The sequence below is a fragment of the Mixophyes fleayi genome, chromosome 4 (genome assembly GCF_038048845.1).
Source record: "Mixophyes fleayi isolate aMixFle1 chromosome 4, aMixFle1.hap1, whole genome shotgun sequence".
Taxonomy (NCBI): Eukaryota; Metazoa; Chordata; class Amphibia; order Anura; family Limnodynastidae; genus Mixophyes; species Mixophyes fleayi.
Genome location: NC_134405.1, coordinates 267,464,571 through 267,476,598, shown reverse-complemented (window position 1 = coordinate 267,476,598; position 12,028 = coordinate 267,464,571). Strand labels below are relative to the sequence as shown.

The 12,028-nt window shown below is 44.3% G+C and overlaps 1 protein-coding gene across 6 annotated transcripts in view; it reads right to left on the bottom strand.

Annotated features, from left to right (window-relative positions):
* The window catches only part of RAD50 (RAD50 double strand break repair protein), a 222,873-nt gene that overhangs the window by 71,104 nt on the left and 139,741 nt on the right, over positions 1–12,028 (bottom strand). The gene's annotated exons all lie outside the window — the stretch shown is intronic.

Genomic DNA, 12,028 nt, shown 5'->3' with positions numbered 1-12,028 from the left:
CTCTACGCAGTCCAGGTACATTATTCGGTGCGATTCATACCAGTTGATGGTTTTCTTATTATATATATTGTGGTGACCCACTCCTCTACGCAGTCCAGGTACATTATTGGTGCGAATCATACAAGTTCAGGGTTTTTAATTTATATTGTGGTGACCCACTCCTCTACGCAGTCCAGGTACATTATTGGTGCGAATCATACAAGTTCAGGGTTTTAAATTTATATTGTGGTGACCCACTCCTCTACGCAGTCCAGGTACATTATTGGGTGCGATTCATACCAGTTGATGGTTTTCTTATTATATATATTGTGGTGACCCACTCCTCTACGCAGTCCAGGTACATTATTGGTGCGAATCATACAAGTTCAGGGTTTTTAATTTATATTGTGGTGACCCACTCCTCTACGCAGTCCAGGTACATTATTCGGTGCGATTCATACCAGTTGATGGTGTTCTTATTATATATATTGTGGTGACCCACTCCTCTACGAAGTCCAGGTACATTATTGGTGCGAATCATACAAGTTCAGGGTTTTTAATTTATATCGTGGTGACCCACTCCTCTACGCAGTCCAGGTACATGTTTTGGTGCGATTAAGACCAGTTGATGGTTTTCTTATTATATTGTGGGGACCACTCCACTACGCAGTCCAGAAAGATAGCTCGTTGCAACGTTTTGGACTAAGAACTATATTGTGAGGTGTTCAGAATACACGGTAAATTAGTGGAAATGCTTGTTATTGAATGTTATTGAGGTCAATAATAGCGTAGGAGTGAAAATAAGCCCAAAAAATTGATTTTTTTTTAACTTTTTAGGCTTTTTTCAAAAAAAATCCGAATCCAAAACCTTAAATCCGAACCAAAACCTTTCGGCAGGTGTTTTGCGAAACAAATCTGAACCCAAAACATCGAGAAAATCCGGATCCAAAACACAAAACACGAGACCTCAAAAGTCGCCCGTGCACATCCCTAGTTAAAATGACTTAACGCGGTCTTAAAAAAAAAAAACTTGTGGTCAATTGAATTCTCCCCTATAAAACACTTTTCTCTCTTGTGCGTATAACGTTTCAGAACATGATTATATTATGTACAAATAAGGTAATGATACTTTAGAACTGTCAAGTCACATCTGTATGCCATCTGTACACTATCGTGGTGTGTAACTATATACACTTATTATGCTTGACGTAAATGTTACTGTTTTTGAGATGGACGCATCTTGAAATGCATACAACTTAACATATGCATGTAAATAAGCTTATTTCCCGTGGTATATTTTGGGCGCATAAGTATCCAACAAAAATAAGGTGGAGGAGGGGGAAAAGAGGATTTATATACTTACGTTAAATCCGTTTCTCTGATTCCGTCTGGGGGACACTGCTTACCATGGGGTGTGTAGGGGAGAATGGGAGTTGGCACCTAGCTAGTTAATTTCTAGCACTGCTGACAGACCCCCCCATATAACTCCCCCCCTTCCTCTTCCTCCTCAGTTAATTTAAAAAGCCCCAAGGAGAAGGGTCAACCAAACAAGAGCACACAGAGGAAAAGCAGAAGGGAGGGATCGCGGTGTCCTCCAGACGGAATCAGAGAAACGGATTTAACGTAAGTATATAAATCCTCTTTTCTCTTTAATCCAGTCTGGGGGATACTGCTTACCATGGGGACGTTCTAAAGCAGCCCCCTAAGGGTGGGACCGCTCTGAAAACCCCGCTCGTAGAGCACTACAAGCGAAATCTGCATCCGCAGATGCGAATACATTAAATTGATAGAATTTGGTAAATGTGTGGACAGAAGACCAGGTGGCTGCCCTGCAAAGATGGTCAGCAGAAGCCCCATTTCTTGCTGCCCATGACGCCCGTACCGATCTGGTGGAATGGGCCGTAAGTCTCTCCGGCACAGGTAGGTTAGCTGTTATGTAAGCCTGCCTAATAGTTGCCGTAATCATCTTGCAATGGACTGTTTAGAGGCTGGCCAGCCTCTTTTGTTAGAATCATATAGGACAAACAGAGAATCGGTTCGTCTAATTTGAGATGTTCTTTTGACATAAATACGGAGAGCCCTGACCACATCTAACTTTTTCATAGACTGCCGATCAGAGTGAGAAGTAGATGAAAAAACTGGAACTACAATTTCCTGGTTCAAATGGAAGGAGGACACCACTTTTGGAACAAAAGAGGGGAGTGTTCTCAAAACCGCTCTGTCCTCATGAAAAACCAGATATGGCTCCCGGCAAGACAGAGCTCCCAATTCCGATACCCTACGTGCCGATGCAATTGCTAAAAGAAAAACAACCTTCCAGGTCAAACACCTAAAATCTGCCTCAGGTAAAGGTTCAAAGAGAGGCCCTTTAAGCATGTCCAGTACCAGGTTAAGATCCCATGGTGCTGTAGGAGGAACATAGGAAGGTTGAATATGTAAGACTCCCTGAAGAAAAGTCTTGATATCTGGCAAATCCGCTACTTTCAGATGAAAAAAGACTGACAGTGCCGATACCTGAACCCTTAGGGAAGCTAAACGAAGACCTGCTTCCAGCCCATGCTGAAGAAAGGCCAATAAGCGAGCGTGACGGAAGGAAGACGTGATATGACCTATCTTCACACCATCTGTGACGAAATGAGTTTGATAACCCTGTGAGCATGTCTCATTTCTCACATAATGTGAATTATAGCAAATACTTTTTATAGCCTTCTTTTGTTTCCCCAGCTCATCAGACTACAACTGCATTGTCCAATTACATGTGGTTAAGGGGACATTGTAATTCAATTTAAATATGTATATTTTGTATTATATATTGATGACTTGAAGTAATGTTATTCATTGTCCTTAAACTGAAGCCAGGAGGGTTATGGGTAAAGATCAGGTGGTGTCTAGGATACAGGTGAGAGGGCTTGAGCTGCATTCATTCTCCCCCCTCCTTCCTCTACAGGAAGCATGGAACAGCTGGGGACCCTGTGACATCACAAAGTAGTGTAAGGGGTTAATTTTAGGAGGGGCTCACTGCTACCTTATCCTTGGAAGTAGGGGAAGCCAATTAAGCATCAATTGTTCTCCTTAGGACTAGTCCAGACGTTCTGTCTGCATCCCAGCAGGGGGCTTCTGTGAAAGGACATCTCATCTCCACTGCCCTGTCCAAACCCCCTAGTCCTGCACTGGCCAATGGGGAAGTAGAATAGATGCAGGGGTTTGTCCAGGGAGGGGAAAGACTGTGGAAATTAGACCTGTGATATATAAGGAACAACTCCAGGGGGGAGGGGTGCTCATGCTTGGATTTCATTCAGGAAGGTGCAAGATGGAGTTTTGAATTGTCGTTTTCTAACTCAAGTCTATATATGCAGCTGAGAGGGATCCATGGGTCATGAAGTCTGGACAGCAGGTGACTATATCTCCTTAAGTTATTGGGGTAAGGGACAGATGATGTGGTAAATCTGACTGGCATTTATTTACTGTGTGTATATAATATTCTAGTGTTGTTTGTATAACAATAAATATACTGTTGTATTTTTATAACTGCATTTTGCCTGAGTGACCATACGAATCCTAGAAGGTACTGGGTAGCACTGGGCCAGATAAACCCGGTATCTTCACATTTTTGGTGGCAAGCAGTGGGGTCACTCATTCCCAGATACTCTCTGGGTAGAGCTGCAGGGGAACTGTATTGTGATACATTCCAGGGCTCTGCAAAGCAGTTAGCACTAGAAACCAGTTACCACATTATCCTGAACTTACTCCTAAAGGCTTTAAGGTAGAAAGTGTCACGAAAAGCGTTGTGTGCTTTAGGCGAGGGAAGATGCCGCCTAAGTGCCGATTTGATAAGGGGAGGCGCACCCCGCCAGAGGAGAGCGGAAGATGGAACCGTGTCTCAAAGAGAGGAAATCACAGTGAGGTGATCCCTGGAAGTAAAATGGGTGTGAGCTCTAGGAACAAGAGAGCAGAACACAGCCCAGTGTTGAAAAAGTTCCCAAAGGAAGGGATGAAGCAGTCTAGTACACCCAGGAGAAATGTGTACTGGGATGAAGGACTGTGGGAGTGTCTGCAGGATGGTGATATGGATGTGTTGCACCACCCCACCACAATGCAGCACATTTTGGATTATTGGGATGAGGAGTGCCCAAATATTATTATGTGGGAAGGAGCCAGTCTACAGGAGAAATTGGAGAACCTGTTGGATGTGTTCCTAATGTTGAAAGAGGAGGCACGTGCCTGTAATTTTCAGGATAAACCAGAATGGGATGATTTTACACATGAAGTTATTTGTACTATGCAGAATCTGGCCAAGGGAGAATCCAGATACAACAATATTCAGCAGTACAAACCAGATGGAAATGGACTATTACAGCACAGTGACATGCCTGATGAATCCCCTGCAAATGTACTAATAGAATCTGTCCCATTAGCAGATTCTACAGATCCACTAGAGACAATGAGTATGGAGGAGCTGATAGTGGAATGCCAGATCCGGGGTGTACCTTACATGTACTGCACGCACAGGGATATCCTCAAATGTCTTTTAAAAGATCAGGAGAATCCCATCAATGCCTTCAGTGTGTATAGGAAATGGATGCTCACTTTGGGTCCCCACATACCTCTCTGGGAACAAATGCAATGTCTGCAACAGAGTTTTGAAGAAGCAGAGAATGAGGTATGGCGACAAGGACTTACAGACACTAAAATGTGGCAGGATCAGTGTTATCGAGTGAATACTGAAAAATGCCAATTGCAATATCTTTTGTCACACTCTAAAAAAATGGCTGCTCAGTCTGTTAATCAGGGGGAGGTCCATCCCAGTGGATTATACACAGTTGCCCAAGCTACTATCTTGGGGGAGACTGGAGAAGAACTGCTTGGTGAGGATGTTGTACCTCTGACTACTCAGAAAGGATTAGGAGAAATCCTCCCATTTGGTGACTTGGATGGAAAAGAGCTACCAAAATTGGCAGATGAGGAGATGTTGACAGAGGGGGTGTCTGAGAGGGCTCCAGAACAGCAAAATTCACCAGCCCCACATGCTTTGAACCATCGCACTCCAGCTCCAAATCTGGGAATCCAAGACCCAATACCAGAGGCCTGTACTGGACCATCTACTTTGTTTTGCTACCAGGAGGACAAGTCTGTGTCCAATGAGGATTCACACTACCCTGATGCGCCAGAGGCGAGGGAAGTAGTGCAACAGTTGGATGTGGTAGCAGGGGAGGGCAGATGCACACCAACATACTTACAGGGGCACTCACATGTGGTTTGGGAGGGGGACAGAGGATTCCCCATAAGCAAAGAATTAATGGAGCCCCCACGCTTGCCTGCCACTGGGCAGTTGTCCTTTGAGTGTTTGGGGGAGGGGGGATTGGATCTTTGCCAGAAACAAACGGACAAGGAGCCAGAAAGTTTGCCTGCCACTTGGCAGTTTTCACTTGAATATGTGGGGGAGGGGAGCATGGTCTCCAGAAACAGAGGACAAGCCAAAGGACTATTTGCAGTTGGGCAATTAAGGGTGGATAAGGCACACAAGGGATGTTGGACTACAACTCTCCTACCATGGATGTGTGCACAGGAGTGGCCCAGTTTTATTGTTGTCTCATCTTATGACACAGGGCAGCATAAACCCCCACTCCAGCTGGGTGGGAAGATATGCCTGCAGCCATGGGACCCTGGTGGGAGATTGAGGAACTGTGTACTGCTGTCTACCTTGCCATCAGACCCAGGAGAAACCACAGCAGGCCAGAGATTTTGGACTTGGGGGAGAAAGGTTTACTTGGAGCAAGGGAGCCACTGGGGAACAAGGGCTAAAAAAGTAGGGGAGGTATATGTGACGAAATGAGTTTGATAACCCTGTGAGCATGTCTCATTTCTCACATAATGTGAATTATAGCAAATACTTTTTATAGCCTTCTTTTGTTTCCCCAGCTCATCAGACTACAACTGCATTGTCCAATTACATGTGGTTAAGGGGACATTGTAATTCAATTTAAATATGCATATTTTGTATTATATATTGATGACTTGAAGTAATGTTATTCATTGTCCTTAAACTGAAGCCAGGAGGGTTATGGGTAAAGATCAGGTGGTGTCTAGGATACAGGTGAGAGGGCTTGAGCTGCATTCATTCTCCCCCCTCCTTCCTCTACAGGAAGCATGGAACAGCTGGGGACCCTGTGACATCACAAAGTAGTGTAAGGGGTTAATTTTAGGAGGGGCTCACTGCTACCTTATCCTTGGAAGTAGGGGAAGCCAATTAAGCATCAATTGTTCTCCTTAGGACTAGTCCAGACGTTCTGTCTGCATCCCAGCAGGGGGCTTCTGTGAAAGGACATCTCATCTCCACTGCCCTGTCCAAACCCCCTAGTCCTGCACTGGCCAATGGGGAAGTAGAATAGATGCAGGGGTTTGTCCAGGGAGGGGAAAGACTGTGGAAATTAGACCTGTGATATATAAGGAACAACTCCAGGGGGGAGGGGTGCTCATGCTTGGATTTCATTCAGGAAGGTGCAAGATGGAGTTTTGAATTGTCGTTTTCTAACTCAAGTCTATATATGCAGCTGAGAGGGATCCATGGGTCATGAAGTCTGGACAGCAGGTGACTATATCTCCTTAAGTTATTGGGGTAAGGGACAGATGATGTGGTAAATCTGACTGGCATTTATTTACTGTGTGTATATAATATTCTAGTGTTGTTTGTATAACAATAAATATACTGTTGTATTTTTATAACTGCATTTTGCCTGAGTGACCATACGAATCCTAGAAGGTACTGGGTAGCACTGGGCCAGATAAACCCGGTATCTTCACACCATCTGATATAGGCTCTCCAAATCCGCTGATAGATGCGAGCCGAAACTGGTTTTCGAGCTTGCATCATAGTGTTAACTACACTAGAGGAAAAATCCCTAGCCCTCCAGAGGCTGGCTTCAACATCCATGTCGTTAAACTGAGCTGAGGAAAATTCTGGTGACGGAAGGGACCTGGAAGAAGGAGGTCGTCTCGTGGCGGAAGACGAAATCCTTATCCTATCGCCATAGAGATTATGTCTGCGTACCACACTCGGCGTGGACATGAGGGAGCTATTAGTATTATCGGTAGACCCCCTTGCCTTACTCATCTGAGCATGCGAGGAAGCATGGGAGTCGGAGGAACCAGGTTCCCCAACCTGAGCTCCCAAGACATCGTCATTTCGTCCACTGCCACCGCTAAGGGATCTCTTGCCCTTGCTAAAAACCTGTGAACCTTCCTGTTGTGTCTGGAGGCCATGAGATCTATGTCCGGAAGACCCCACCTCTCCGGATGGAGTGACCACTCCCCCGGCATCATTTGATTTCGACTTAGATAGTCGGCCTCCTAATCCCTTATTCTTGGAATGAATACTGCCGAAATTGCCGGAACTTACTGTTCTGTCCAACAAAAAATCTGAGCTGCAATTTTCATTGCGGCTGCACTCCTGGTTCTTCCCTGCCTGTTGACATATGCCACAACCGTGGCATTGTCGGATTGAATTCTGACAGGGTGGCCCTAAAAGAGGGACTGGGGCTCCCGAAGGGCTAAAAGAATTGCCTACAACTGTAACACATATATTGGTAAGGCTGATTCCTGGACCGACCAAGGTCCCTGGAGCCAGAGGTGCATTACCGCCCCCCAACCTCTCTGGTAATGGGAGGACCCCACTGTGAATCTTAGGCTGCAGATGACTCTTTATAAAAGAAGAGAGGCGACACAAACTTGTATTGCCTGACTTCTTGATCGCTCTCGGGGTAGTGGTGTTACAAAAAAACAATGTGGTACCAGACCCAACAGGTCTATCATGTACCCCCTTGCTATAATACCCCGAATCCAAGTGCCTTGGGATGGCGCTGCCCACTGTTCCCAAACAGAGACAGACGTCTCCCCCCGCGGCGCCACCTCTGGCAGAGTAGAATGGTCGTCAGGACGCAGGCTTCTCCTGTGTCCGAGAGGCCTGGCGCCTAGCCGCAAACGAGGATCTACCCCTGACGGAGGAGCCTCGAGCATTTGGTTGTCTACATCTAAATGACTGTCCTCTAGGCCAGGAGTTCCCTCTAAAGGGCTGTCGAAAGGAGCTGACCCGAGAAGTCCTGCCCCTACCTGAAAATACGGGCAAAGAAGTGCTTTTGCCCCCTGTTGCCTGGGAAATCATAGGATCCAATTCCGGCTCGAACAAACCTGCTGCTAAAAAAGGAATGGATTCAACAGACTTCTTTGATTCCGAATCTCCTTCCCAAGATTTCAGCCATAACATTCTTCTTGCTGAAATGGATGCAGCCTGAATAGAGGAGGACACAGACGCTGAGTTCTGAGCCGCCTCATAAAGGTACCCCGATTTCTCTTTCAGATGCAAAGCCAGGGGAAGTAAATCAGAGTCCTGTAAGGCCAGTTGGTCTGCCCATGTTTTCATGGACAAGCAACCCAAGCTGAAGCAAATGTGGGTCTAAAGGAAGAAACAAGTCACAAATTGATTTTAGCTGGGATTCCACCCTGCGATCATTGACATCCTACAGAGTTGCTGAACCTGGGACTGGTAGTAAAGAGTGTCTAGCCAAACGGGCTAATGGAATATCTACCTTAGAAATACTCTCCCAGCGGGCCACATCTTCCTCCTGTAATGGATACAGGGAAGGGAACTTTCTGGGAACAGAGAACCTTCTACCAGGCTGTTTCCAGGCTCCCTCTGCAATATCTCTGAGTTCTACCGAAGGGGGAAAACGAATAGCCTTCCTTTTGGCCTTCTTAAAGAGACTTCTGTCTCTAGGAGTAGGATCCTCCGGTTCTGGGAAGTCCAACGCCTCTCTTACCGCTAAAACCAAATCATTAATAAAATGGATTTTAGGGTCTTCTTCCTGCTCCAAAAGTTTCCCCTGGTCAGGATCAGAAAATACTTCCCCCTCCTCCTCTGAAACCCCCTCCGGGTCTGAAAGAACCATAAGGGTATTAGTGGATCTAGGCCTCTTTCTTTTAGCAGGCGGGATGTTTGGGGTATTCAAGTAACTGGTTTAGTTTATCCAAACCTTTAATAAATGCTGCGGACCATGCCGGTTCTGTGGGAACAGGGGCCTGGTCTGTAAGCAATGAGGAAGGCCCTGGCATAGACTCTTCAAAAGAACCTGTGGAAGCAGGGAGGCCCAAAGGCACTATTATCCACCGTGGCTGCCACAGTAGACATCAGCTGATTGGACTGTGACACCATCTGTGCTAAAGAGGAAACCAACTGTGTCAGGGAGGCCACCCAGGCCGGTTCCTCCGTCAGTGAGGCTGTAACAAGCTGGGATTGCGTAGGGGGACCCCCTGCATCGCAGACAGAACATAGAGCCAACGGGTCCCTCTGCCCACTAGGTAATTTTGCATTACATTTTGAACATGTGAAACACTTTACTTTAGGGCCCTTTCTTAATCTGTCATTTTACAAAGGAAGGCACACCAAACATACAGACTTAAATTTAGCTGTTAGAGAGTGAGAGACAGCAGAGAAAATAATATGAAAAAGAAAAAAGAAACAAGTAATCGGATATAAAAGTTATACTTGTAAATTGTTAAACCAAAATAAAATAACTTGGCAAGTGGGAGAACTATAATATAACTCCCACTAGCCCATTTTGCAGTCAGCAATACAATAATATATGTTTAAATAAATCAGATACTTAGCCACAGGCCAAACAGGGGAGAAGTCCAACAGCAGTGCCTGGTGCCTGCTCCCTCTGCTCTGCGTCCTTTCCCGGGCTTCTATTTGGCGCCAAAAGGCGGGCTAGTCCAACTTTCCATGGATAGCAGGGGAGCTCTATATCTTAGCTCCCCCCCTCTGATAATGCTGTCTCTCTGAAGTGCTTTTCCTGCCCCATTAGCGGGGAGGAGAAAGAAAACAAATTATATATATATATATATATATATATATATATATATATATATATATATATATATATATATATATATGGCAGAGGTCTCTGCAGCGGATTTTCACCCCGATGCCCCCTCCTATGTATGAGGGGGGATCTTGGTATGGCCCCTTTCCATTTCCTCTCCTCCGCAGATTTTAAAATGACCGCCAGCATTTTTCATTCCGATAACCGGCCCTCCTTGCCTAATGGCAGCGCCGGTTATCGGTGAGGCCCCAAGAGTGACAGCGGTCCGGAGTGCCTGCGCTGCTGTTCTGGGAGTGTGCTCTCTATAATAGAACACACTCCCAGGTCTGCCAAAGATATTCTCCTAAAAAAAATAAAATAAAATAAAATTTAGCAGCAACTAAAACAGTGCCTAACTCCATGGGCACCTAGAAAAAACTGAGGAGGAAGGGGGGGGGGGGGGGGGGAGTTATATAGGGGAGGGGTCTGTCAGCAGTGCTAGAAATTAACTAGCTAGGTGCCAACTCCCATGCTCCCCTACACACCCCATGGTAAGCAGTGTCCCTCAGACTGGATGAAAGAGAAAATTAAATTATATACAATACACTCCAGAAATCACTTGCTCTTTAAAGTGGCAAGATCAAAATAACTATTTAAGAAGAATTTATATAAAGTAAAAAACAATAAGCAAAATATTGAACGTAAATGTAACATTTACACAGTTAGTGAAATCTAACCCTAAAAGTGTAATCCCTAACCATAATCAGTATAATAGAACTTCTCCATGTTTTCCAGCACAATTTGACTCAGTGTAAACGGGAACAAACAAACAGAAAATAATAGAGCTAGTTCTGTTAGATCCAGTTTACATGGTCCACATCATTTACCTACTGCTCATATTCTGCTCCACATCTACAATGTAGGTGACCTCAAAGTATTTGCTAATATTTATTTGGCCAAGCAGCTACTTCAAGTAGCAATAACATCAAGTGACCAATACCATGCTGTTGCCTACTATGCCCACCCTAGAAGACAGTGTCTCCCCTACCACCATTACAAATATTATCAGAAATCAATACAATCTTTCCACCAGAATCACCTGTCCTAAACAACTGATGGTATTTCAAATGGCAAATCAAGCCATTCATATAATAATTAGGCACTGCGCACTGTGGTTTGATATATTATTATTAGGGACTTTTTTCTTTTCAGTACATAGCAACGTTTGTAAAAGATATTCACAAACAATAATTTTGAATTTCTTATGTGAACATTTTGTACATAAACATTATTGTGTTTGGGGGCTGCACTCTTCACACATGTTCTTGGAACTGCAGATATACGATATCAATGTAATCTGTATAGCTTCCTATAAAAATATTAGCTAGATTTTAATCCTCCTTCCTACATATTATGTTCAAGATGACAAGGAAATATATTTTTATGATAGCCTACCTTATCATAGAACATGAACTTTAAGCATCAAATGGGATACCATTTGGCAGGCAAGAACTTAACATTGGATTAGCCAAACGTTAATATTTGCAAAATGTGGTTTTAAGTGGGGTACACAAACAACTTTCGCATTTGCTACTAACACTATCAAGCCGCATCTCTACACCATCTTCTAACAAACTTGTACATCAGACACAAAAATTACCACAGTTTTGGAATTGGACGTATCTGTCGATATACGCAACTCAAAATACACAGGTAAATACACTTTTTTTCAGACAGAATCTTTAAGCATATATTCAAATGCAAAATCCATCAACTTGAAAGTGAGGTCCTAAATGCCTGTGCCCTATAAAAAATTAAAAAGCTCCTTTTTTCCCGCCTCCTTAACAGTATAACTCTACCCAAAACTAAAAATAGTTTTATTTGGTGTTAGGTAAGATCAATTAAAATATCTTGTTTACTGCTCCCCAACAATAAAGCAGGTCCTGTGGTGGTTCGAATGGTCCAACCCAAAAGGACCTTGACAACTTAGTAACAGTTTGAAATAAATCCCTCCCTGTGCAGGAGAGAGGATCTGCTGCTCATAAGTTTAAAGGCAGTCACCAGGGAAATTAGAGGGTTGGGGGTGAGCAGGTAAGATTTTATTAATCTCCCCCCCAAGTCCAAAAAGCATGTGTCAGAAAAAATGATGAGGGGAAAACCTTATCAAAATTGCATATTGGGAACAAAGGACATAG